The 27612-nt window shown below is 42.1% G+C and overlaps 1 long non-coding RNA gene and 1 pseudogene across 1 annotated transcript in view; both read left to right on the top strand.

Moving 5' to 3' along the window:
- LOC134359190 (uncharacterized) overlaps positions 1-27612 on the top strand; it is a 101744-nt gene that overhangs the window by 58003 nt on the left and 16129 nt on the right. Inside the window, exon 3 of the long non-coding RNA XR_010021060.1 lies at positions 6811-6868. This is a non-coding gene — a long non-coding RNA (uncharacterized LOC134359190). The remainder of the gene's footprint in view (positions 1-6810; positions 6869-27612) is intronic.
- LOC134359259 (Y-box-binding protein 1-like) lies at positions 8768-9452 on the top strand (annotated as a pseudogene).

Genomic DNA, 27612 nt, shown 5'->3' with positions numbered 1-27612 from the left:
TTATTTTCCGTCTCAATCCCATTCTCCTGCCTTCTTCCCGTAATGTTTGATTTCCCTTTTCTGTGGTATATGACCCCATGACACCGATACAGAGTTGAGAATACTCTTTTCTAAGGGATACCGGAGTTTTGGCACCAAGGGACTGTGTTTGCACAAGTCATTGAAAATGGCAGATTGAGAAAGTGGCGAAAAAGCACAATTCTGGGTATTATCAGTGGACGTGTAGAGTAAAATAAATAAATAAATAAATAGTACTAAGACTCAAGAAAAGATAGATCTGATCTTATCTAGAATGTTGTGCTCAATTCCAATCTCCTGATTACAGGAAAGAAGGAAAGCAGGACTAGATATGGTCCAGAGCAGATTTGTAAGAATGGTTCCCTGTCATGGTCCGGTCCGTGAAGTCCATATTCCAGTTCACAGTCCGGTCCATCGATCCTTGCTCCAGGTTTTCCTGTCTACCCTGTTTCTGTTGTTGTTGAGCTCTAATTGAGCCAGCTGATGCTTGTTTGGGCTGGCTGCATAAATACCTTCAGAGACCAGGGCATGGCTGCTGGATTGTTCTTGTCCTTAGTCCTTGTATCCCTTCCTCTGCCTCCTGCTTCCTCACCTGCAGCCTTGCCTTGTCTTGCTGGTAACTCTCGCCTCACCTGAAGTTCTCGTCTCTCCTTGCTTTGCCAGAAGCCTTGCCTTGTCTTGCCGGTAACTCTCGCCTCGCCTGAAGTTCTGTCTTGCCTTGAATTGCCTGAAGCCTTGCCTTGTCTTGCTGTCTTGTCCTGGAGCCCCCGTACCTAGCTCCCTTCCTGTCCCTTGCCTCCATCGGGTAAGCCAGGCAGTCTTGCCATTACCTGTGATTGGTTCTGTCCCTTCCCATCCCATGCCTCTGTCGGGTGGTGAACCGCACCCTGCCCAGCTGAACCACGCCCTGCCCAGGAGGAGCCTGCCTCGCCTCAAGTCTGAAGACCCCAGCCTCCTGCCTCCTGCCAAGCCTCATCTCTAGCCTCTGGCCTCTAGGCTCAAGGCTGAAGACTCCAGCCTCCTGCCTCCTAACAAGCTTCGCCTCTAGCCTCAAGCCTGAAGACTCTAGCCTCCTGCCTCCTGCCAAGCCTTGCCTCTAGCCTCAAGGCTGAAGACTCCAGCCTCCTGCCTCCTGCCAAGCTTTTCTTCTAGCCTCAAGCCTGAAGACTCCAGCCTCATCCTGCCTGCCTGTCAAGCCTCGGCCTTGCCTAGTTCTGGGGTCCGAGCCAGAGGCAAGACTCATGTACTGGGTCCTTGTCCGGTCTCTGGCTCAGAGTCCAAGCCCAGACTCCTAGCTCTCTTGTCCAGTCCTGTTCCAGGTTCCTGGTTTTCCTGTCCATGTCCTTGCCATCGCCCTGTATCCTAGTCCTGTCCCTAGTACTTCAGTGTCTGTGTCTTGCGCTTGGGTCTGTTCCCAGCCACCCCCTTATGACAGTTCCTGGAATGAAGGAATACGGTTACAAGGCTGGACAGGTTGGGACTGTATTCCTTGAGGAAAATGAGGAAAGATTTAATAGAAGTATAGCAGGGGGCTGCAGATGTGATGGAGGTGGTTTCCATTGGGGCCTTCAATTGAACTGAATGGATAAATCACCAAGAGTTATTTTGGATTAGCAACAACATCTCCTCCATGATCTCCATCAGAACCAATGCACTGCAAGGCTGTGTGCGTAGCTCCCTGCTCCACTCGCTTATGACTGTGTGGCTAAGCACAGGTCCAATGCCATATTCAAGTTTGCTGATGTCACTTCACTGTAGGTGAAATCAAAGCTGGTGATGAATCTGCATATAGGACGGAGGTTGAAAATCTGGCTGAGTGGTGCCACAACAAAATACCTCTTACTCAATGTCAGCAAAGGCAAGGAGAAGGAAACCAGAGGTCAATGAGCCAGTCCTCATCAGAGGATCAGAGATGGAGAGGTGCTACTATTTCGGTGGACCTGGCCTGGCCTGGGCCCAGCACATAAGTGCAATCACAAAGAAAGCATGGCAGCACCTCCACTTCCTTTGAGTTTGTGAATATTCGGCGTAACAGCTAACATTTCCACAATCTTTCGTAAATGTGTTGCGGAGCATATACTACCTGGCTGTATCGCAGCCTGGTTTGGAAACACCAATGCCCTTGAATGAAAAATCCTCCAGAAAGGAGTGGATATGGCCCAGTGCACCACAGGTCAAGCCCTCCCCGCCACTGACCACAACAACATGAAACACTGTTGAAAAAAGGCAGCATCTATCATTAGGGTCCCCCACCACCCAGCAATGCTCTCTTCTCACTGCTGCCATCAGGAAGAAAGTACATGAGACTCAGGGCACATTCCACCAGGTTCAGGAACAGTTACTACCCCTCAACCATCAGGCTCTTAACCAAAGGGGATAGCTTCACTCAACCTCACCTGCCCCATCAAAGAAATGTTCCCACAACTTATGAACTCACTTTCAAGGACTCTTCATCTCATGTTCTTATGATTTATTGTTTATTTATTTATTGTATTATTTCTTTCTTTTTGTATTTGCATACCTTGTTTTCATTTTTGCACTGGTTGAACACCCAAGTTGTTGTGGTCTTTCACTGATTCTGTTATCATTATTATTCCTTGGATTTAATAAGTATGTCTCCAAGAAAATAAATCTCAGGGTTGTGTATGGTGACGTATATGTACTTTGATAATAAGTTGCTTTGAACTTTAAGGAAATATTTGCAGGGATTCAGAGAAAGGGCTTGTTGGTGGTTGAGTTGCTCTGGTTTGGCACTGGTGCTGACCAATGCTTGCAGTGAATTTCTTCTGTATTGTCTTCTCTGAGGATCATCTCCTTGTTGTAGTGGAGAGGCTTGTGAGTTCCTGAGATACTGACAGCAATGGCACCTGGAATGTAGCCATCTGGTACTTAGTTCCTGGTCAGGTCATTCAGGTCAAGGGGAGGTTCCAGACAAAGAGTGTTCCCACCAAGACCTCAGCAGTGGAGCTGGCAGAAGATGACGATATATTACAATGACAATGAAGGCAGAAGGTGGCAGCAGCTGTGAAGGATATCCAGTCATCTTGGATTCCATGCCATTAAACCTTGACCCTGATCTGTCATGGACCGTGTGGTGGCTGCCGGTGCATCAGCCTCACCATGTTAAATAAAGTCACACACAGGCACTCTCCATTACGGGAATCCACCATAACATCCTGCATAGTATGAATCGTGGTTCAGCCTCTCCAGCTACCTGTATAAACAACCCCTTAGAGAACATCATGCTCAACTCAAGTGATTGCATCATCATCCCTTAGGCCTGACATGGTCATTCTGTCGAAAACCTTGAACCAGGTGGTCATGGTAGAACTGACAGTGCCTTGGGAAGACTGGATTGAGGTGGTGTTTGAATGTAAGAAAACCAAATAGCAGTAATTGCTAGAGCAGGGGTGAAGGGCAAGATGTAAGCCTATAGAGGTGAGGTGTAGAGGTTTTGTTGACTGCTTGCTGTGTAGAACCTACTCTTCCCTTGGTATTATGGGGGCAGCAATGAAAAGAGCCCTCAGGACCATCACAGGAACTGCCAAGCAAGCCTCCGGATGGCTATGGTGTGACCCGTGGCCCAGTGCTGCTGGGACATAAGCCGGGGCCTGATCAACCCTGGCTCGGTCACCTTGGTGAGAGTGTCTTGATATTGAAAGACCCAAAACACCCAATGACCCCACGTTCCATCACCGATGATTTGTCCCAGTGCATCCTAGGTTGTACCTCAGCATTATTACTACGACTATTGCTGTATCATAACCATACCGTGAATCAGTGTCTTCTTTCTGCCACATGCAGGTTTACGGAAGTAGGGATTTTCCATATATAGTACAGAGAAGAGGTTCATTCATGGATTTCAATAGGCCTATCTATATGAAACGTTGCCATAGCAAAGCACCAACCGTCATCAGAGATCCTCACCACCAGGCCATGCTCTTCTCTCGCCGCTGCTATCATGTAGAAAGAAGGTGCAGGAGCCTCAGAACTCAAAAGATTCAAAAGGTTCAAAGGTTCATTTATTATCAAAGTATACAATTCTGAAATTCTTCTTATCCAGACCACACAAAATAAATAATTCTTCTCCAGACTACACAAAAAAAATGAACAAAACCAGAACAAGCACTTTGATCAACAAATCCCCCTCCCCTGCACACACACACAAAAACAATAAAGATCAGGCCAAACAACACAGAATATAAAAAAGCTATAAGAACGAAGAAAGTCCCATAGTCCAAGTCCATATCCAGAAATGCTGAACATCTGGGTACAGCGGCAAGCCTTTCAAGCTTTCCCTTCTAGCAGCAGATTGATCCCACCAGCGCTCAGGAGACTGACCCCCTCTCCAGAGTGATCCAACCAACGATCAAAAGGCAGTCTCTCCTCCCCGGCAGTGAGCAATCCCACCAGCTATCAAAAGGCAATCTCCCCTCTCTGGCTTCACCACCACATTCAGGAACAGTTGCTATCCCTCAGCCATCAGCAACTTGAACAAAAGGGGATAACTACACTCATTCGTCCCACAAGCAATGAATACACTTTGAGGACTCTTTAACTTGTTATTTCATGTTCTCATTATTTATTGCTATATATTTATATTTGCATTTTCACAGTTTGTTGTCTTCTGATTGGTTTTACATTTATTACATTATAGTTGCTACTCTATAAATTTGCTGCGATTGCCCACAGAAAGATTAATCTCAGGGCTGTATGTGATGACATGTATGTACTCTAATAAGAAAAATTACTTTGAACTTTGAACTTTGGATGTAGTGAATATTAGTTCTCTGGGTTGAAATGCCCTTTGGTATAAAAGGGCAAACTGATTTTCCTGGAGTTTCAGGGCTACAGTACATTTTCTTTCACTACCATTTTAAGCATTCTTACTTGAAAGTTTTCAGTAAGACAGATTGAAGGGAGGTGAAAGTGGGTATAAGCACAAAACGTGGTGAAAGTACCACACAAATCGAAGATAAATGATCCCAGCAGAAACCAGGCTCACTGCTTGAGATGTTTTCAGTGGATCACATTATGGGACATTGTAATGCAGATCAGACCAAGCCACATAAACTGAACATTACATTTCAGAGTTGCACCGTGTCTTTCAGGACCACTTAAGGCTTCATAAAAGAATGACTGAGGAAACCAGACAAGCGGGAAAATGATTGGGGAATACGTGAAGGCATCGATTTATAAAACAGAAATAAAATTTTATTGCAACAAGTACGGCTGTAACAACAGCCTAGAGAGTTATTTCAGCCTCTAATTAGATAGGTGTAAAGAAAGAGTGGCTGCAAATACCCAGGTGTACAAACAAAGATTGTTTCTTTGCTGAATCTGACAAGCTGCACTCTCCCCTCTAGTTTAAATGTGCACTAAATATTACTCCATCCAGTAATATTTCCCTCGATGTGAATGATATAATAACAAATATGTTGAGCATTTGGGCTCTTTCAGGCTCCAGAGGCTCAAATAATACCCTTTATGGCACTTGCCAAACTGAATAATTACAAAGAGAAAAGATTCCTAAGCAAACAGAAGGAACCCACAGGAAATGCACTGAAATATTTAGAGAGCAGTTTTCTAAACATGATGAATGGAAACATTTTCTATCTTTGCCTACTTTAAAGGAGGTGATTTTTGATGACTACCCTTGGATATTTCCTGTATATGTTATAAAACTAAAAACTATAAACATCAGTAGAAATAACTGGGATTACTGAGCAGCTGATAGAGATTCTTTGGAGAAAATGACCTTTTTTCCATTAGCTTCCTTCATCCGCCATCACTCCAGTGGTCAGATAATGCCTCTTGCATTCCTCCCTATTACAAGCCTCCCTTTTTGCTCTATTCTCATTCTCCTTTCACTGCATTTTTATGTATTTCTCTCTTTTTTCCAGCTCTGATTTAAAGTCATTGGCTGAAATATTAGTATTCTCTCTCTCTCTCTCCCTCTCTCTCTCCCTCGCTCTCTCTCTCTCTCTTTTTCTTTCTATCTGACTTGCTAGTGGGCAGTATGGTGGTATACTGTTTAGAGCAGCGATCCTGGTTCAATTCCTACCGCTGCCTGTAAGGAGTTTGTACGTTCTCCCCGTGACTGCGTGGGTTTCCTCCAGGTGCTCCGGTTTCATCCCATATGCCAAAGATATACGGGTTAGGTTTAGTAAGTTGTGGACATGGCACGTTGGCACCAGAAACATAGCACCCCTTTCAGGCTGCCCCTGCACACCCTCAGACTGCATTGTTCGCTAATGCTAATGGCGCACTTCACTGCACAGAGCAAATAAAGCTGATATTGGTTTCTTAATACGGGATTGAGTGTACTTTCTTTACCTAGAACTTGTTATTTGTAGAGAGCATGTTATACAGTGTCAACTCCCCCCACCCCCAAATCTTAGTCTTTGAGATGTTTGGCTACATATACAATCATCCAATCGAGTAATGGCTGCAACAGAATCAAACTAGTCAGGTTTATTAATTATCTGGCTCCAAGCTAATAATCAAATATCTATGTTCAGGAGAAAAATCTTCAGATTTTAAATATTTGAAATCATAGCAGAAACATTTATTTACTTAAAACAACTAAAACTGAGTGCAGAAAACCTCTAGAATAACTTTGAAGCATGATGCAATGTTCCATGCAATGAGAAGGTTCATTTTCCAAGTTTGGGATCTGACTTCTGTGCAGATTATAATTTGTGAAGTAGAAATGCTTACATTGAATAAGTTGGTCCATCAGGGTGACAATTCCATAGCTGAGACTGTATCTGACCTCCTGGTCTTTCCTAGGAATCATCTGCCTTCCTTATTGAAATGGAATCATCAAACTTTTCAAAAAAATGTGATAGTAAGTGACTTAGAGTTTCCTCATTAACTTTGTTAACATTATTAAATAATTTAATACTTTTAGATTATTTAATAGTACCTCAACTGCTTAGCTGAGACAATTGGAGTCAGAATTTATAGCCTTGTGTATCAATTATTATCCATTTTAGTCACCTGCATACTAAACTGAAAATGTTGGAAATAATTCAGAAAATGTGTAGTTCAGGAGGTTGATTGTTGGGTTGAGTTGTTCTCCGATCTTGGCAATTTACTTGCAAATGTTTCATCACCCCACAAGGAGACATCATCTCATTTCAGCGTATGACAACTGATCTGATGATGTCTCCGCATATGGTGATGAAACTGTACCATATAACCTACTGTATAATATAGGACTACTTTATGTTGTACTAATACATCATATTATAATACATGTAACGGGTGCGAAAACATAAAGCCTGCTATGGAGCTTGTTAACCCCTGAAAAGCCAGCTTTCAAAACGTTCAAGCAAATAGTAGACTCTCTCCAACAGCATTTAACCCCCAAACCGCTGGTCATTGCTGAAAGATTTAAATTCCATAAACTGAATCAGAGCAAAGATGAAAGCATTTCTGAATATTGTGCTGAATTGCGCAAATTATCAGAACATTGTCAATTTGGAGCTGGTCTATCAGACGCATTGAGGGATAGGTTAGTGTGTGGCATGTACTGTGAAACCACACAGAAGGAGCTCCTGTGTGAAAAAGACCTTATATTCGAGAAAGCGCTAAACATCTCAATATCATTAGAAATAGCGCACGAGGTGCTTCACAGATACAACAAAAATCTCTGGAATATGCTGCAAGTAAAATGTCACTGCGCAGAAATGAAGGAAAGAAATGTTACCGTTATGGGAACAGGTCACATGACCCTGATGGTGTTGGTTTAAAGATAAAGAATGCCGAAACTGTGGCAAACAGGGCCACACTGGCAGAGTATGCAAAGCTAGTAAACAGCAGAAAAAGGGCAAAATACAGCGAAACAAGAAACCCCAGAAAGGAAAATACAACAATGTGCACAAAATGAAAGAAAGCAATTTGATGAAAATGACTCAGACAAAAGTGAATTGTCTTGTCCGCCACTTCACCGCATGGAAGAGACAGATGATCGAAGAGTAATGTGGATCATTCCACAAGTGGCAGGCGTGAGACTGAAAATGGAGTTGGACACAGGCTCAGCCTCAACAGTGATCTCTGTACACGACTCCAAATGACTGTTTTCGCACATACCTCTAAAACGAACTAAACTACTGCTAAAGACTTACACAGGACAGAAAGTGACCCACGGAGGTAAAACACAGCAACTGAACCTCTATGCACTGAAAAATGGAGGACCACTGTTGCTGGGACGTGACTGGCTCAGGAAAATCCAGTTGGGTTGGCACACCATCAAGGCACCAGATGTGTCAACAAAGGAGGGCAGCTCGGCGGGGAAGATGTCCGTAGCTCTCCTCTCACCCATTGTCGACTATTACAACAACGAGGAGGAGCTAGACAGCGTTGACGATGAGGATGAACGCAGTATCCGTGGCCGCAACTCGGATGAAGATACAGAGGATGCAAGGGAGACAGATATTACCAATAAGCAGGATGATGAAGACTACCTGGAAGTAAAAGAGCAGATGTACCGGGAGAATTGACATCTCTCAAAAGACAGCTACAGCAGTTACAGGAAGGCACTTTGCAGGAGTATCAGAAAAGGATGAAGAAACTAGATCAATAATACAAGGAAGGAATACGAAATGCAGAGCTTTTTCTGCAACTGGGGACAGAAAAAGTGGAAAGGAATTATATTAGAGAGAAGAAAGAAGTGGAGAGAGCGCAGGAGGCCCCACTTCAGACCGGCTCGAGCTGCAACCATCTCACGCAGCCTGGCAACACTATGAGCGAGGCCGAGACGGAGCAGCAGCAGCAGCAACAGCCAGACAAACCCAAATCCCCCAGGGAGAAGAAAGTCATCACAGCAAAGGTTCTCGGAACAGTAAAGTGGTTCGACGTACAAAATGGATACAGATTCATCAACAAGAACGATACAAAGGAAGATGTGTTTCTACATCAGACTGCTATAAAAAAGAATAACCCATGGAAATACCTCCGCAGTGTTGGATATGGTGAAACTGTGGAGCTCAACATTGGAAGGTGAAAAGGGTGCAGTAGCAGCAAACGTAACTGGTTCCGGAGGAGTTCCAGTCCAAGGAAGCCAATATGCCACGGACAGAAATCATTATCGTTGCTACAACCCTGGCCGCCAAGGTCCACCATGTAATTACCAACAGGACATTGAAGGTGGAGAGAAAGGAGATGGAGCAGAGACAGCAACAGATGGAGGAAACCAAGATGATCAAAATCAGCAATATCGCCCTCCTTATAGAAGATGGCATTACCCACCTTACTTTGTTCGTCGTTGCTATGGTGGCCGCCCACAATATAGCGACCAGCCTCAGGGAGAAACTGCTGAGGGTGGTGAAATAAATGAAAACCAGGTTGCTGGGGGAGAAGGTAAACCTAACAGAGGACAAAATCAATCCCTTTCAAATAGAACAGCTCTCACACAAGGTAAATCTTGAACCAATCATTTCCTCCATTGAGAATCATACACTTAATCCTTTGCAGGAAAATTTCTTTTGCACATACATATTTTGAATCCTCAGCCAATGTGTCTTGTTTTGCACAAAGAAGTTGGTAAGCAGCATCAAAACAGAAGCGCGTTCTGGCAACAAACTGTAAGGTTTCTATTGTTGTATTTTCACACTTGTACTGATCTTTCTGTGAGTCACTGGATTGCCCCGACTTTTGAATAACTAGCCAAGACAGCAGATCACCAACCACTTCTTTTGTTGGTGGCAAGTCACCTTTGAAGCTGACCATGGAAACTCCCTATGCTCAGAGGCCAACTTTCATGACTTTTATATGGAAATCTGTATTAAAACAAACAAGTTTATGGACAGACGTTACCCAGAGAGGCAGATAAGAGCCCCTCCAGAGACTTGAGTTATAATTATTATAGTAATTATTATTATGTTACCTTATTATAATTTGATATTATTAAGTAAATAATTGGTAAGTGTTTGTATGTTTAGGGCACACATATTGTTCAGCATAGTGCCCCCAGTAAAAAAAAACAGTTGATACACTATTAAAATGAAAGGGGAGGAGTGTACCATATAACCTACTGTATAATATAGGACTAATTTATGTTGTACTAATACATCGTATTGAGCATGCACTATTAGGCGCGTATTGATCTGTATGTGTGTTCAGTTCGGGATCTGTAAGTAAAAGCCCCTGTTAACTTAGCTCCAGTCTCTGGTGTTCTTTTTATTAATGATATTGTTGTGTAAATGGCCACATACACAACAGAAACGTTTGCAAGTAAATTGCCAAGATCAGAAAACAATTCAACCCAAACCACAACCACCCGAACTACACATTCTCCAAATTAATTTCAACAATTTCAGGCATCCAACGTTCAAATAAGATGATGTTTCATTGTATGGTGACAAAATGTTTGCAAGTAAATTGCCAAGATTGGACAATAATTCAACCCAACTAAAATGAATATTTCTTTTTGCTGAATTAATCATTTTTTTATTAAAATAATTTGATGACACAACATTTTGGTGAATGTTTTATGAAACTACAATGGGAAAGGTATATCATCCACCCTACCCTTAATGAGTAGGTCTTCTAAAAGCAGAAATATCATCCACTTCAATATAGTATTAATCTGAATACTTAATTCAATACCTTATCATTTTCACATACCAATTCTGGTGGTATGGGTCATTTTGTTGCACTACAAAACAAAATGAATAAACAACTGAAATTAATGGCCCGCAGAAAATCCATGCTTTAAACCCCTTAATTGGTTTTGCTTAGTGATACAGTATTGCATTCAAATAAATAATAAGTCATTAGTGAAACAAATTATTTTGCACTCTTGAACAGAAGTCGCAAGATACTCATGAATTATAAATCCAGCAAACTTAATTTATCACTCAATCAAAAAAAAAACACAATCTGAACTTTTAAATGAGAAAATGTAAACATTTTAAAAACAATAGCCTTTAGCCACATAATTATATATTAGCTATCTGGGAAGGAGGATTAAAGATGAACAAATAGGTTTTCAGGGTAATATGCCCCTTTTATCTATGTCAGTTCAGAGGAAGATAATTTCATGAGGAATTATCTAATAGTGTACTTACAACTTATTTCTCATGAATGCTTCATCGCATTTATATCATGTCACACCATGTTGAATTATTGGGCAGAATGATGCTCATGAGTAATTTGACCAAATCCAAATATATTATAATAACATTTTGGGAACTTTTAACATCAAATTAAATTGTTGGAATTACCCAGATACGGCAACTTAAATTGTATTCAATTTCTCCCATCAAAGCCCAAATGTATGACAACTTTAATGTGGTAAAATGTCCCAAGAGGCTCCAGAGCAGGGGTAGGCAACCTTAAGCACAAATGATTTTCTAGCATGCGTTATTCATTAATTTGAGGCCAAACATAACTAGATGTATTTAAATGGATAATTCCCACATTTCAAGTTTTTTATGGCATTTGTCTGACCCACCGTCCGCTCATTACTACGCGATCCGACCCACAGAGGCAAAAAGGTTGCCGACCCCTACTCTAGAGAATAAACTGTCAAACAAAATTCGACACCGTCCCATGTTATAGGGTATCAGCACAGATCAAAAAATGGAATAGCAATAAGCTGTAAACGTTTGATCCTGTTCAGACTTTCAAAGGGATCAGGACTGACCTGTGACTTGATGCAAACCAACACTGTAACCGATCCCCTAAAATCTATGGTTAGCAAAATCCTATCCAGGGCATTTTTATCATTAATTGCTGTTACTCACAGGAGGAAGCTCCAAACTTCTACCTCATTTACATATGGTGTTTCCAATTCACTCTTAAGGTCTAGCTCCAAATGTTGAGGTTTTATCCTTGAGTTCAAGATTTACCAATCAGCAAGAATATTTTTTTCCTCAAAAATCTTATCAATGTCCTTTAATACCTTTAGAAATCTGATCCTATAACCCCACAATGTTCCAAATTCCAGTGCATACAATTATAGTTGGTGTAATTTAGCCTCATAATTTAACCCTTACATCTCAGATCCCTATTGGTCACACCATGCCAAGTAGTGGATATGCAAATTTCATTACTCATTGAGACCTACTTCAAAGCCAATGTGCTACTTTAAAACTGCAGGGATAAGAGCACATTTCCAAACTAAATTAAAATTCCTGCATTGTGAAAACACTTTCAGGTTGTGGATAGGGTATCTGTAACCTTCTCAGCTTCTTGTTTTAAAATCAAGGAAACCGTATGATCGTTCACTGTTTCATCCCATTATTTTCATTGTTACTATTATCTTATATCAACAATGATATCTCTATGTTAATGGTCTCCTTTTAAAGCAGTGCTTCTCCACCTTTTTTATGCCAAGGACTCCTACCATTAACCGAGGGGTCCATAGACCCCAGGATAGGAATCCCTTCCATAAACGATTTAGCACACTGTCCTCTCCCTCTAATGTAAAGATTGAACCAAAAGAATAGCAGCTTGCCACTTCCTATTTTCATTTACATCATTATAATTTGTATTTAAATTTATTCTTCCCTTCGCTTTCTTTCTCAAAGCAGTTAGAAATTTTGCTGTTGCTTTTTGATAGTTCGGTACTATATATGTAGGCTTTAATTCAAAGAGCATGTAACATTAAAAATATAATGAATTACAAAGAAAAATGGAGAAATGCTCTAACTTGAGCTCTTCCTTATTCGACTCTGTCTAAAAACTACACACGTACACCATTTTAGGGTATATGGCGTGTCTGATGAATGGGCTTGTCGAGTTCGTTCTGGGGCAGGTCACTCACTTTTGGCCCCCACCAGACAGTCAGCTCTCACCTGCGGCTCCAAGTAGGCGTTTGCATGTGACGTTGCCCATCCCCCGGTCCATCGCTTCAACAGGTGCACTAAAATAGGTGAGAACAGCCAGTGGCCTCATACCCTGGTGAGATAGAGACATGCCTGTCCTAGCATGTGAAGTCAACTCTGGTGGACTGGGCAGATGACATCTATAGTGAGATCTAACAGCCAGGAAAGCAATACTGCAATGTTCTATGGAGAGCAAAGGGTATGACAAGCCACAGAAGACATCATGTTCATCCACTCCAACCAAGGAATACTCCAGTTTGTGATGCTTGTTTTTACCACTGGACTCGATTTCTGAGGTCGAGACAGTGGAATTTCCCCAGTGAAAAGGCTTTTCCATTTTAAAAGTTCTCTCACATAGGTTTCATATCATTGGCGGGCACAATGGCAAACCACCAACGCATGCATCTACATAATTTCATGCATCTTCCTTTTAATTTTCCCTTTATGTAGCTCTATTTGTTTTGTTACTTTTCAAAGTTCTTCATGTCTCCCCTATTCAGCAAGGTTGTGCTATTTTGGTATTGTTGCCTGTTTTGTTGTATTAGTTTTCTGGAGGCTGATATCCCTGTATTTGTCCCTTCTGCAATTTCTTTGTTTTGGCAAACAAATCTCTTAGACTTACAGACGTATTCCATTTAATTCATTTTAAATCTGTTTCCAAACACCTCCCAACAATTCTCTATTGACTTACCTGTTACCCAATTACCAGTTGGCTGCAAACATTTTCTATGTGTTTCTGTTGACAACAGCCTTAACTAAATATGGGATTTTTTTTTTGATTTATTGACATATAGTGTAGAGTAGGCCCTTTCGGCCTTTAAGCCACCACCCAGCAATCCCCCGACTTAACCCTAGCCTAATCACGGGACAATTTACAATGACCAGTTAACCTACCAACCGGTATGTCTTTGGACTGTGGGAGGAAACCGAAGCCCCTGGCGGAAACCCATGTGGTCACAGTGAGAACATACAATGTGGCGGGGATCTTGCTAGCTTTTTCATGCCTGCCCCATTCAAGCAATACACTGAATGCAATCATGGTGGGCCAAACCATGCTGGTGGCTGTCTGTTTCCCTTTTCTTAATCACCAAAGCTACTTATTTGTACCCTTTTTAAACTGGCAAGATGTTTCTTCTCCAGACGGTCTTGCTGTTATGACTCAGTAATGGTCTCTATATCATTGTGTCTAGGCTGAATTCTTACTTGAACCTCATTTGGTTTGTTCTTTATGACTCATTCTATGTGTTGTTGGCAAAATATTCTTTTTTTCCTTACATCTTTCATTACGCTCACAAACTTCTACAGATGTACTGTGGAGAGCATTCTGACTGTCTGTATGGGGGGTGGTGGGGCCTACTGCACAGGACCGTAGTACCATGCAGAGAGTTGTAAATCTGTCATGGTTGCTAGCCTCCCTTGCATCCAAGACATCGTCAATGAGGGGCGCCTCAGAAAAGCGGCTTCCATCTTCAAGGACCTTCACATGGCCCCTTCTCAGTGCAACCAACAGGAAGGAGGGACAAAAACCTGAATCACATACTCAACGTTTCAGAAACAGCTTCTTCCCCTCTGTCATCCAACTTCTAAATGAACCCATGAGCACTACACAATTTTTTAAATTTCTGTTTTTGCACTACTTATCTTAATTTGATTATTTAATATACATATATACACTTAGTGTAATCCACAGCTTTTTTTCTATTATTATGCATTGTTTTGCACTGCTGCCACAAAGTTAATAAGTTTTGCAACTTATGCCAGTGATATTAAACCTAATTCCGATTCTGATCTTTCTCCTGGGTTAATTATTTTACACTTCTTTCATTTTCCATGTGGCAGTGTAGCCTGAACCATAGTTTCAGAGGGGTTGGTTGGAGGGGGCGACAGCATTAATGGACGTGGTACACTGAAATAAACAGGGCGAACAGGATTAAAGGTGCTGTTTCAAGGGCTCCTTTTATCGACCTAATTAAATAATATGAACATGATAAGTAAATATTGTAGGTGTTGGTTGGGTTGAGTTGTTCTCCAATCTTGGCAAATTACTTGCCAACATTTCATCACCATGCAAAGAGATATCATCAGCGCGCTGTCGATTGTGGTGTGTCCTCCAAATGTTTGGACTTCATATACTTATCAATCAGCTGATTGGTCGCCATCAATTGTGATGCGGGGAGGAAATCTCATCACTGATTGGTTGTGTGGCGAACTTCATGCTCTGTGGTCTCGATTTTGCCTGCATCGCTCATAAATAGGATTGAGGTCTATGTGTTTGTTTAGAGAATTGTTCATGGAAAACCTCACTTCTAAAACTCTCTTGCATTCCACATGTTCACTTGCGCCATGACTTCCACTGATGCCCAGTCGAATTTGTGCCCCTCTTGATCTTCATGGGTAGAGACCAGGGAGAGTAGGTCACGCCACTTTACAGCCAGTTGGTGTTCATGGATCCTTGTGGATAATTTTCTCCCAATTTGGCCGACATTATGTGTGATGCAGTCCCCACAATGCACAAAGTTCACCGCACAAACAATCAGCGATGAGATTTCCACCCCAAATCTCAATTGCATTTCTGTAATGACGACCAATCAGCTGATTGAAAAATATTTATAAAGGCCAAGCATTCAGAGGACGCATCACAATTGACAGTGCACTGATGACATCTCCTCACATGGTGACGAAACATTTGCAAGTAAATTACCGAGATCGGACATCTTGGCTTGCCCACAGTAGGCACAGAGTGGTTGTAGACGGGTCATATTCTGCTTGGAGGCTGGTGAAGAAATGGAGGGATACGATAGTAAATTTGCTGATGACACAAATGTTGGGGGTGTTGTGGATTGTGCGGAGGACTGTCAAAGGTTACAACAGGACATTGATAGGATGCAAAATTGGGCTGAGAAGTGGCAGATGGAGTTCAACCCAGATAAGTGTGAAGGGTTCATTTTGGTGGGTCAAATATGATGGAAGAGTATAGTTTTAATGGCAGTGTGGAGGATCAGAGGGATCTTGGGGGTCTGAGTCCATAGGACATTCAAAGTTGCTGTGCAGGTTGACTCTGTGGTTAAGAAGGCATACGGTGCATTGGCCTTCATCAATCGTGAGATTGAGTTAAGAGCCGAGAGGTAATGTTGTAGCTATATAGGACCCTGGTCAGACCCCACTTGGAGTACTGTGCTCAATTCTGGTCACCTCACTACACGAAGGACGTGGAAACCGTAGAAAGGGTGCAGAGGAGATTTACAAGGATGTTGCCTGGATTGGGGAGCATGCCAACATTTCAGTGAACTCAGCCTTTTCTCCTTGGAGCGACGGAGGATGAGAGGTGACCTGATAGAGGTGTACAAGATAATGAGAGGCATTGATCGTGTGGATAGAGTTACGTACCCCGTAACTGGGTTGCCAAACCAGCAGAAATGGACCACTTAGTTGGAGTCTGGATTACTGGAACTAAGAAAGTTTTATTAAAGAAATAAGTAACACAGTACTCTAATAGTAAGGATATAAATGCAACAGGTTAGCAATGAATAAACACACATGTACACAGAACTATGATAATAGGATCAATCAAGCTCTATCGCAGTCTAGGGGTAAAATGATCAGTCACAAGTGACACAGAGTTCAGTTCAGTTTCAGTTCGCAGTAATCACCGTCGTGCCGTTGGGGAGAGAGAGAGAGAGCGAATGAATATGCAAATCAGATTCCAAACAGACCTTCAATATTCCTCGCAGTTAGCTTTCGGGTGAGCGCTTTGTAATGTCTTCTGAGGTCACCGACTGTGACCCCTCCGTTCCAGATATGATCGTTCTTCTGCGGTGAACCCGGCACCCAGGCAAGGGCGGACACACACACCGGGTTCCCGCCCGACCGTATCTTTCCACCCTGTGCATCTATGGCTGGTCCCGCGACCAGACCTCCAAAACTCGCACCAACTTGTGGGGGCACACCGCTTCCAGGATCTCGTTACCTTGTAGTGTCATGGTGTGTGTTGCTTTAGCAAACCTGTTCCTTTTATCCCCCTGCTGGGGTATCGCCTGTCCATCAAACTTCAAACAGTTCGGGTTCAAAGCAACCGGTCTCTGACAATACTCGGAACTGTGTCTCCTTTCGGTAATCTCTCTCGTCTCTCTCTTATTAGCATTTTGAATGTTCCCCCATTGTCCTCTTATCGGCATCAATCTTCTGATAATTTGGTCTGCTGTCACAATAGTCAGAGGCTTTTTCCCAGGGCTGAAACGGCTAGCACGAGAGGGCATAGTTTTAAGATGCTTGGAAGTAGGTACAGAGGAGATGTCAGGAGTAAGTTTTTTACACAGAGAGTGGTGAGTGCGTGGAATGGGCTGCCAGTGGCGGTGGTAGAGGCAGAAACGATGGGGTCGTTTAAGAGATTCCTGGATGCATACATAGAGCTTAAAAAGTAGAGGACTGGGTAAGCCTAGGTAGTTCTAAGGTAAGGACCTGTTTGGCACAGCTTTGTGGGCTGAAGGGATTGTATTGTGCTGTAGGTTCTATGTTTCTATGCTTCTATGTTTCTAACAACTTAACCCAACCATCAACCATCCAAGCTACACATCTTACATATTATTTCCATTGTAGGTGTTATTCCCATTGATTGCTGTATTTAATTTAATTACCCGGTTTAATAATAATGGAGGGGGTGGGTGGTGAGGGAATTGCTGGACCCTGACAGCATAGTTGATAAAGGAATCGACAGCTCCAGTCTCTTTATAGACACTCATTTTATAAACAGTTGTCTTCTTTCTGAATTTGTTCCACTCACCATGGAGACATGCGAGTTAGGCCCTTCCTAAAATCAGGTTTAGTATCACACGCATACTGCATGTTGTGAAATTTGTCTCTGCGGCAACAATAATAATAAAACAATGAGAATTACAGTAAGTACATATATATTAAATAATTAAATTAAATAATTAGTGCAAAAATAAAAATTAGAAAATGTGGTGAGTTAGTGTTCATGCATTCAATGTCCATTCAGAAATCAGGTAGCAGAGGGGAAGAAGCGTGTTTCCAAATCATCGAGTCTGTTTTTTCACATGGGGGTATTAATGATCGTGTTGCAGTTTGCGTGATTTTTTCGTGTGGGGTGATGGTGTTGCTGTTTCTGAGATTTTTTTTGTACCAGCGGGTGTCACAGGTGGGGGCATTGCGAACGGACTCAAATGCAAGACACAGACACTGGAACAGGACTTGACTAGGGTAGGGACGTGACAGGATACAGACAAGGAGCAGGGACAAGAACGCAGACTAGGGCTAGGAAAAGCGGGGCCAGGACTAGAAACCATGGACTAGGAGACAAGGCTTCAACTCCGAGCCCGAGACTGGACAAGGACCAAGAACCTGGGTCTTGCCTCGGGCTCAGACCCCAGAACCAAGCAAGGACATGACATGGCTTCAGTTCAGGACGTGGCTGGGGTCTAGAGGCCTGAGCTTGGAGACAGGCTGGGGTCTTTGCTCTTGAGGCTTGAGGCTGGGGCCTTGGGTCTTGAGCTTGGCTGCAGGCTTGGGATCTTTGGTCTTGAGCTTGGCTGCAGGTTTGGGATCTTGGGACTTGAGCTTGGCTGCGGGCTTAGGATCTTGGGTCTTGAGCTTGGCTGCAGGCTTGGGTTCTTGGAGCAACTCCAGGGCGGGACGCGGAACTCCTGGGCAGGACGCGGAACTTCACCCCGTGGAGGCAAGGACAGGGAGGGACGGACCCAACCGCAGGGTAACGGCAAACAGCCTGCTTATTTAATGGAGGCAAGGGACAGGAAGGGACAGAACCAACCGTAGGGTAATGGCAATTGCGGTCTGGCTTACCCAGCAGAGGCAAGGACAGGAAAGGAGCTCAATCCGGGATGCCTCTGAGTCTCAGGGCAGCCAGCAACCTTGGCTGGTTACAGAAACAGCCAAATCCATACCATGATGACTGCTTCGACGAGTGGCAACAAGGCTCCATGAAGCAGTGGTCCTCCAACCAGGCCTAGAGATCAGAAATGGTTTCACTAGCCTTCTATCAGCAGGTTGCTCCAAGGGGGACTGACGAGACAAACCAGCAGCCCACACTCATCCCCAAGGCTACTTATATTCCAAGCCCCAAGATGGGAATCAGGTGCCTGTGCTTTACTCAATCAAAACAAGGGACAACTGGAAGACCCGGAGTCCTGAGTCCACAGACCAGACCATGAACCAGAATGCGGACTTCACAGACCGGCCCATGACAGTATCTACCCTTCTATAGGAGCCTCCAGGTGACCGAATAGGCTCTCCAGGACCAAGGACGACTCGGGCAGGTGGGGGGGGGGCGGTTTTGACACTAGGGAATCCTGGATGGCGAGAGTTCAGCTCCAGTGTCTGTGTTGCTGGGTCCATGGTTGGCTGGTTCGTTCTGTCACAGGTGGGGGCATTGGGAATGGACCCAAATGCAAGACACAGACACTGACATACAAGGAACAGGACTTGACTAGAGTAAGGATGTGACAGGATACAGACAAGGAGCAGGGACGAGAACACAGACTTGGGCTAGGGAAAGCAGAACCAGGACTAGAAACCATGGACTAGGAGACAAGGCTTCATGAAGCAGTGGTCCTCCAACCAGGCCTAGAGAATCCAAATGGTTTCACTAGCCTTCCATCAGCAGGTTGCTCCAAGGGGGACTGACAAGACAAACCAGCAGCCCACATTCAACCCCAAGGCTACTTATATTCCAAGCCCCAAGATGGGAATCAGGTGCCTATGCTTAACTCGATCAAAACAAGGGACAGCTGGAAGACCCGGAGTCCTGAGTCCACAGACTGGACCATGACATGGAGTTGATGTTTTTCTTTGAACATCTCTGTGGTTTTCTGTGTTTTGTGGTTATCTGGAGAAGTTGATTCTCAGAGTTGTATACCGCACACATACTTTAATAATAAATGAAGCTTTAAACCTTTTGAGTCTGTGCCTTCAGGCTTCTGTACCTGCTTCCTGATGGTAGGCATGTTTCAAAAAGTTCAAAATATTGCAGCTGAGTTGAGCCAAAATATAAAATTATAGAAAAATGGTATTTACTTTTATTAGTTATAGAAATAAGCAAAGATCATTTTGCATATTTGTTTCTGAGGAAGGTAGCTAGGACTACATAAATACTTAGTACCCTTCTTAAAACATTTATACCATGCTCTTAACAAATCCTGTGGACTGTTTTTCCTTGGTAACTATTGTTTTTTCTTCATTTTGCAACATTCAAAACAAATTTAGATTGTTGTTCCACTCCAAGGAAGTGATTGGTTTGATTTATGGGATTTGCTGGAGAAGCAGGTGAGTATGGGCTCTGGGATCGAGTGGGAGAAAAGTGAGATGCAAATTGGCCAGGAGAGAGGTCAGGAACTTCTAGGGTCTCCGAGGGAGGCCAGAGACCCTGGAAAAGCCCAAGAAGAAGGCCAAGTACCTACAAGCTGGGCAAGGTTGGATGATCAATTAAAGATCCAATATTATGGGATCTGCAATTGTTTTGTTTCTTTACAACTTCAGATAGGTTTACTCATATCAGAGAACAGCAAGGGACCTCTGAGCTTGGTGTTGATACAAAAGAATTCTGCATCCAATAGCTCCAATAGAAGATCTGTTGGGAAGGCAAACAGTTAAGTACGAATAATTATTTTAGTCTTGGTATCTGCAGCAAATCTCCACACCTTAACTTTTTAATGAAGCGCTGGTCCCATTTTCTATGCCACTACTTTAGACATTTCAGTTGCCTGAACAATATTGACTGGCTTGTTTCAGATACTGCTGATCTCAGCCTTGTGATGTCTGGATCCTGATTTGTTCTTCCATGGCCGTGAGCAATTATGCGGTAATCATTCAGCAGAGTATTTCTGTCCAAACTTATAGCCAGGAAACTTGAGCTATTTTATTGGAGAAATAAATTTTCAGCTGGAAATGGCTGACAATGGCCCAGAAGTACAAAGTTTATATACCTCTAGAATGCAGTAACAGGACACTTTCCAAGTCACACCCCAAAGTTTGAACTAGGACTGAAAAATGTTTAACAGTTTTCTCTTAGTGTAACAATATATGAGACTTCAAAATCTCTTGTGAAGACAGAAGGAGGTAGAAGGGTTGAAATTGCATGAATTCTACTAGGTATGGGTTCTAATATGAGCTGGAAAATAGATCCATGGAGAAATGATGTAAACTGAAATGAAATGGAGCTGGTTATTAATACTAGAGAGATCACTTGCATGTTCAGTGCAGAAGTTGTTTCTCAGAAGAACTTCAAATGTCTTGCCAGTATTGGAACAGACCAGAGAAAAAATAAATTACACAAAATCAGCTGCCAAATTTTATCGGGAGTTTGAGGAGATCTGGTATGTCACCAAAGAAGATGAAAACTTCTACAGAGGTACCGTGGAGAGATTGTTTGCATCACCGTCTGGTACGGAGGGGCTATTGCACAGGATTGAAAAAAGCTGCAGGAAGTTCGTAAACTTAACCAGCTCCATCATGACCACTAGCCTCTCCAGCATCAAGGGTATCTTCAAAAGGTGATGCCTCAAACTTGGCCACAAAACCATCAATTCCATCATCCAGATCACTGACATCTGATGTGATAAGAAGCGGTCCCAATACCAACCACTGCAGAGCAGCATTAATCACCAGTTGACGCTCCTCTCCACGCCTTGTGGTGCATCGAGCAGCAACTTTGCTGTTTCTTCAGCATTTATTTGTTTTTTTCAAGGCCAAGTTGCTAGCTTGACACTCAATCCAGCACAAATGAAAAGCGTGCAAGGAGTCGGCCAGATTCGAACCTGGGACCACTTGCCTCGAAGTCAGATACAGATGTCACTACACCGCTGGCTGTCACCAGTAGCCTACCAGGAAAGGTTCCCTTTACTTCCTTCCTTACCTCCTGCCAGTCGCCAATTTTCTATCCATGCTAGTATCTTTCATGAAATACCATGGGCTCTTATTCTGTTTCGCAGCCTCATGTTCAGCTCTTCAGCAAAGGCCTTCTGAATATCCAAGTTAAGAGCATCCACTGATTCTCCTTTGTTTATCCTTCCTGTTATTTCCTCAAAGATTTCTCCTTAAGGAAACCATGCTGACTTCAGTCTAATTTATCATGTGACTCCAAGTACCCTGAAACCTCATCCTTGTGCAGAACACCCTGAAGGGTAACTTGCAGGTTGAGTCATCCTAATACAATGCAGAACCATTAGTGGAAAAGAGGACAAAATTGAGAAATGGATCTGCAAAGAAACTAGCAAGGATGTTAGTGTATTAGACAATGGTAAGATCTCCAGATGCAGATCACTTGTCCAGTGCTCCATTATTGCAGAACAATGGAATATGAAAGTAATTTGTGCAAAGGATGTGGAGAGTCTACATGGAGATATAGATCAGTTAAGTGAGTGGGCAAGGGTCTGGCAGAGAATAAAATGTTTGCAAATTTGAAGCCATCTACTTTGGATGGAAAATTAGATTATTGTTTAAATAGTAGAAGATCGCACCACGCTGCTGTGCATAGGGACTTGGGGGTGCTTGTGCACGAATCGCAAAAAGTTTGTAGGAGCAACAAATTAACAAGAAGGCAAATAAAATGATGTCCTTCATTGCTGGAGGGATTGAATTTAACAGCAGGAAGCAGTATAGGGTATTGGTGAGGCCACACCTGGAGTTCAGTATACAGTTCTAATCTCCTCACTTGAGGAATGAAACACTGGCGTTGAAGGTGGTGCAGAGGAGGTTCACCGGGTTGATTTTGGAGATGAGGAGGTTAGCCTATGAGGAGAGATCAAGTTGGCTGGGACTGTACTTGCTGGAATTCAAGAGAATAAGTACGGATCTTACAGAAACATATTAAACTATGAAAGGGATAGATAGGACAGAGGCAGGGAAGTTGTTTCCACTGGTAAGTAAGATGAGAACTAGGGAACATCACATCAGTATTCAGGACTGATTTAGGACAGAGATGTGAAGAAACAGTTTCTTCTCAGAGAGTAGAGTACCTGTGATTCTCAGTTCAGGGAAGCAATAGAGGCTATTTTATTAAATATATTTAAGACAGTAGGTAGAATTTTGTGCAGCAGAGGAATTAAGGGTTACAGGGAAAAGACAGGTAGGTGGAGTTGAGTCTATGGCCAGATCAGCCATGATCTTATTGAATGAAAATCTGCTTATGTGTGAGAAGGGGGAGAAGGGCTTTGGGGTTCTAAAGTTTTTCTGTCATAAATTGTTCTGTTTTGAGGATATCTACGAAGAGTATGAATTTGAAGTTGTGTACTGTATACATTCTCTGATATTAAATGGAACCAATGAGCCACTGACTGTCAGAGCAGGCTCATTGGGCTTGATGACCTACTACTGCTCTTATATCTTAAGTTCTTCAGTTCTAATGTATTCAACCCTTAACAACAGCTATTCCTAAGGATGCTCAGCAGGTCAGGCAGCATCTATGGATATGAATAGTCAACGTTTCGGCCAAGACTTTACATCGTATAATCTTTACAAGTGGAATAGTTGTTGAGGATTGTTAGCTTTGTTTTAACTCTTATGTTAGCAGCTGATGCAACCCTCACTGATTTTTATAACCCTCACTGATTTTTATAACCCTCACTGATTTTTATAGATGCACCGTAGAAAGCATTCTTCTAGGGTGCATCACAACCTGGTATGGAAGTTGTCCTGTCCAAGACCGAAAGAAGCTGCAGAAGATCGTGAACACGGCACAGTACATCACACAAACCAATCTTCCGTCCTTGGACTCGCTCTACACCACACGCTGTCGGAGCAGTGCTGCCAGGATAATCAAGGACACGACCCACCCAGCCAACACTTTTCGTCCCTCTTCCCTCCGGGAGAAGGCTCAGGAGCTGGAAGACTCGTACGGCCAGATTTGGGAACAGCTTCTTTCCAACTGTGATAAGACTGCTGAACGGATCCTGACCCGGATCTGGGCCGTACCCTCCAAATATCCGGACCTGCCTCTCGGTTTTTTTGCACTACCTTACTTTCCATTTTTCTATTTTCTATTTATGATTTATAATTTAAATTTTTTATATTTACTAATTTTTACTATTTTAATATATTTATTATTTGTAATCCAGAGAAGTGCAGAATCAAATATCGCTGTGATGATTTACGTTCTAGTATCAATTGTTTGGTGACAATAAAGTAAAGTATATGCTCAGATTATGTGATTAAAATGTATTCATAATTAGACACAATTATGTTAAGACTACCATTGCAGCACAGAATGAATAAAGCTTATCTGGAGCGTGAGCCTCAAGGATTAACAGTACCTGTAGTAGGTATTTCCGAGTTGTTGAGTATCATTTGTGGTGAATTGTTGAGTCATGACGACAATGAAGCTGAGTGAATTAATATCTGGCTAAGTTTATATTTCAATGTATACTGTATATATCTTTATAACAATTTATAACCCATGGACTCACTTTCAAGAACTCTTCATCTCATGTTTTCAATATTTGTTGCCGATCTATTTATTGTTATTATTTCTTTTTGTATTTGCAGTTTGTTGTAATCTGCACTCTAGTTGAACGCTCTAATTAGGCTGCCTTTCGTTGATTCTGTTATGGTTACTATTCTATAGATTTATTGAGTATGCCCACAAGAAAATGAGTCTCAGGGTTGTATATGGTGACATATATGTACTTTGATAATAAAATTACTTTGAACTTTGAACATTGATTTAATATTATATTTCAAGTGTAAATAGCAAATGTGTAATTTCAAGCTCATAGGTAGATAATTGATGAAATGTTGAGTTTTTTTTGTGAAAGGGGAACCAGTGTATTGGCTGTAAGTGATAATGTAGCCTTAAAAACAAGTGTACGCCATGGTATTTCTTTTCATGTATTGTTGTACCTGCTACTGCTGTGAGCTGAGTGTTGTTAGCCTTCAATAAAGAATATTTTCTTGGTGGTTCAATCGTTCCTTTTTGCCTTAGAAGTAACACTCAGGAGTCTACAGAATCTGTGCTGTACATGGAGCTTAAGTTAAACAAATTTGTTAAGTCAAAATCTTTTGACATCTAATACAGTGGGTGTAGCTTTCAATGTTTTCTTATTTTTTCCTGTGAATAGATTGTTCCCCTTACATAGATCCAACTGTGAGAAAGATTGCATCTTTGTACACAGTGCAATTTGCACTGCATTGTGAGGATAAGCAATAACTTTCACATATCCTTGCTTGCCTCATTGACACTTTTCAAAAGCCACCTGCCACCTGATTATTTTGCTCCTTACATTGTTCAGCATCACAGAAAACAATGCAGTTGCCACGATTTTCCATTTACGTTCTCCACCTTTTCACTCACCCGATTTGACAACTTTGATGACGCCACCAATGAATGAAATTCCAAGAGCTATACTACTGGCTCCAGTATTGACGCTGAAGTGAAAGGAATGGTCTAGCTCTCAAAGGAATGATGCTTGTGATGTACTTCAGTTTATCTCATCTAAAACTCCATTGTACCTACTTCCAGGCACCTTAAAACCATGCCCTCTCATGCTAGCCATTGCTAGCCTGGGAAAAAGCCTCTGACTATCCACATGATCAATGCCTCTCATCATCTTATACACTTTTATCAGGTCTCTTCTCATCCTCCGTCACTCCAAGGAAAAAAGGCCGAGTTCACTCAACCTATTCTCATAAGACATGCTCCCCAATCTAGGCAGCATCCTTGTAAATCTCCTCTGCACCCTTTCTATCTTTCTATTCTATCCACATCCTTCCTATAGTGAGACGACCAGAACTGAGCACAGTACTACAAGTGGGGTCTGACCAGGGTCCTATGTAGCTGCAATATTACCTCTCAGCTCTTAAACTCAGTCCCATGATTGATGAAGGCCAATGCACTGTGTGCTTTCTTAACCACAGAGCTTTGAGTGTCCTACGGACTCGGACCCCAAGATCCCTCTGATCTTTCACACTGCCAAGAGTTTTACCATTAATACTATATTCTGTCATCATATTTGACCTACCAAAATGAACCACCTCACACTTACCTGGGTTGAACTTCATCTGCCACTTCTCAGCCCAGTTTTGCATCCTCTCAATGTCCCGCTGTAACCTCTGACAGCCCTCCACACTATCCACAACACCTCCAACTTTTTGTAGATTGTAGATTTAGTTTGTAGGTTGCCTCTATCACATTGTAGGACTAAACAAAAAGATTGAAATTAAATGCATACAAGGTTTTCATAGAGTTACTAAAAATACACCACTGATATTATTATCGTTATACCGTACTGTGCAAAAGTCTTGGGCACATATATATAGCTAGGGTGCCTAAGACTTTTGCACAGTACTGCAGTAATTTTATGTATTGCACTGTACTGCTGCCACACAAATAAACAAACTTCATAACAAACATGTGTGACCGTACACCTGATTCTGATATGGGTCTCTATTGTAGACTGAGGCTGAGAAGGGGACAGGGAGAGGGGAATTGACGGGAAGCCTCAGAGAGACATTCTGTAATGATCAATAAACTAATTGTTTGAAATCAGATGATCTTACCTGGTGTCTCAGGGCTGGGTGTGTCTGCACCGGCACCATCCCCAACCCCTGGCATTCCTTCTCTGCAACCTGTCCCACACCCCTCCCGTGGCACTCCACCCTCGCCATTCCCAATATCCTTTGCTCCACCCAGATTTACAAACTCACACTCAGCTCCATATTGACAAATACAGTAAGTACAGAAGTCTTAGGCACCATAGCTATATATTGGTGGCTATGACTTCTGAACAGTACTGTATGTTAATACATTAATATTTATTGAGTGGACTGTTTCAATGCACACTAACTTATTTTAAATGATTTCTTAAGTACATAGAATTTCCTAATATTACAAGTGCTGTTAACATGATGTACCAAATATACAACAAAGATAAATTCCATCGAACACCTTTTCTTCTTCAGACTATTTAATGTTGGAGCAATCTGGTAAAAAAAAACTCATTTGCCAACTGTAAACATTTGGGCTGTGTTGTGTGCAATATAATCACATACTGCCACACCTTTCCAGTTCAGCCACCATTTTCCATGAATGGTAATGTGGTCCAAATGCTAATCTGATATTTTTAAGCCTCTCTGTTTTTCTTCTGACTAAAATGACTGTAGAATATTTAGTCAATTGCTGGCAGCTAATTTTCAAACAATATGGACGTCCATGACTTTCAGAGTTATAGTTGCCAAGAAAACATCTATTCGCCCAAAGATCAGAATCCCTGAATCAACGGCAGTTGCTTGGTTACAGGGGGACATTTAGCTAACAGCTTCCATGTACCAATATAATTTATAAAATAATGAATGTGAGCAATTTGTGCCGGAAGCAATGAACAAACGGGGATAAGCCAGCCAAAACTGCACCATGGAAACTTCACAGTATTTGAATAATTAATATGACCTTTCACTAGCAATAAGCTTAATGTGATATCAGTAAACCCCAGCAACCAGCCCTGAATTAGATGTGGCTACTTTAGTGTTTACAGCTATGTTTGGAGAGGAATAATATTTTCAGTTTTTTTGAAAGATTCAAGACACTTTAAGAAAGTTCCATATAAATATTAAATATTTATTATCCTTTTCCAAAAAGATCACTGGTGGGTAGAACCTTTATGGCAGGAAAATAGTTAAACGGGGAAAAAAAAGCATTCAAAGCAAAACATCTTCCATTAATTAATCGATCCATTTTTGGATGAACGAGTTTATACACTTGTTTTAAATCATTAAATAAGGCTTCTTTTGTAAATCA

This window comes from Mobula hypostoma, chromosome 20 (assembly GCF_963921235.1).
Source record: "Mobula hypostoma chromosome 20, sMobHyp1.1, whole genome shotgun sequence".
Taxonomy (NCBI): Eukaryota; Metazoa; Chordata; class Chondrichthyes; order Myliobatiformes; family Myliobatidae; genus Mobula; species Mobula hypostoma.
This window is presented reverse-complemented; position numbering and strand designations above follow the sequence as displayed.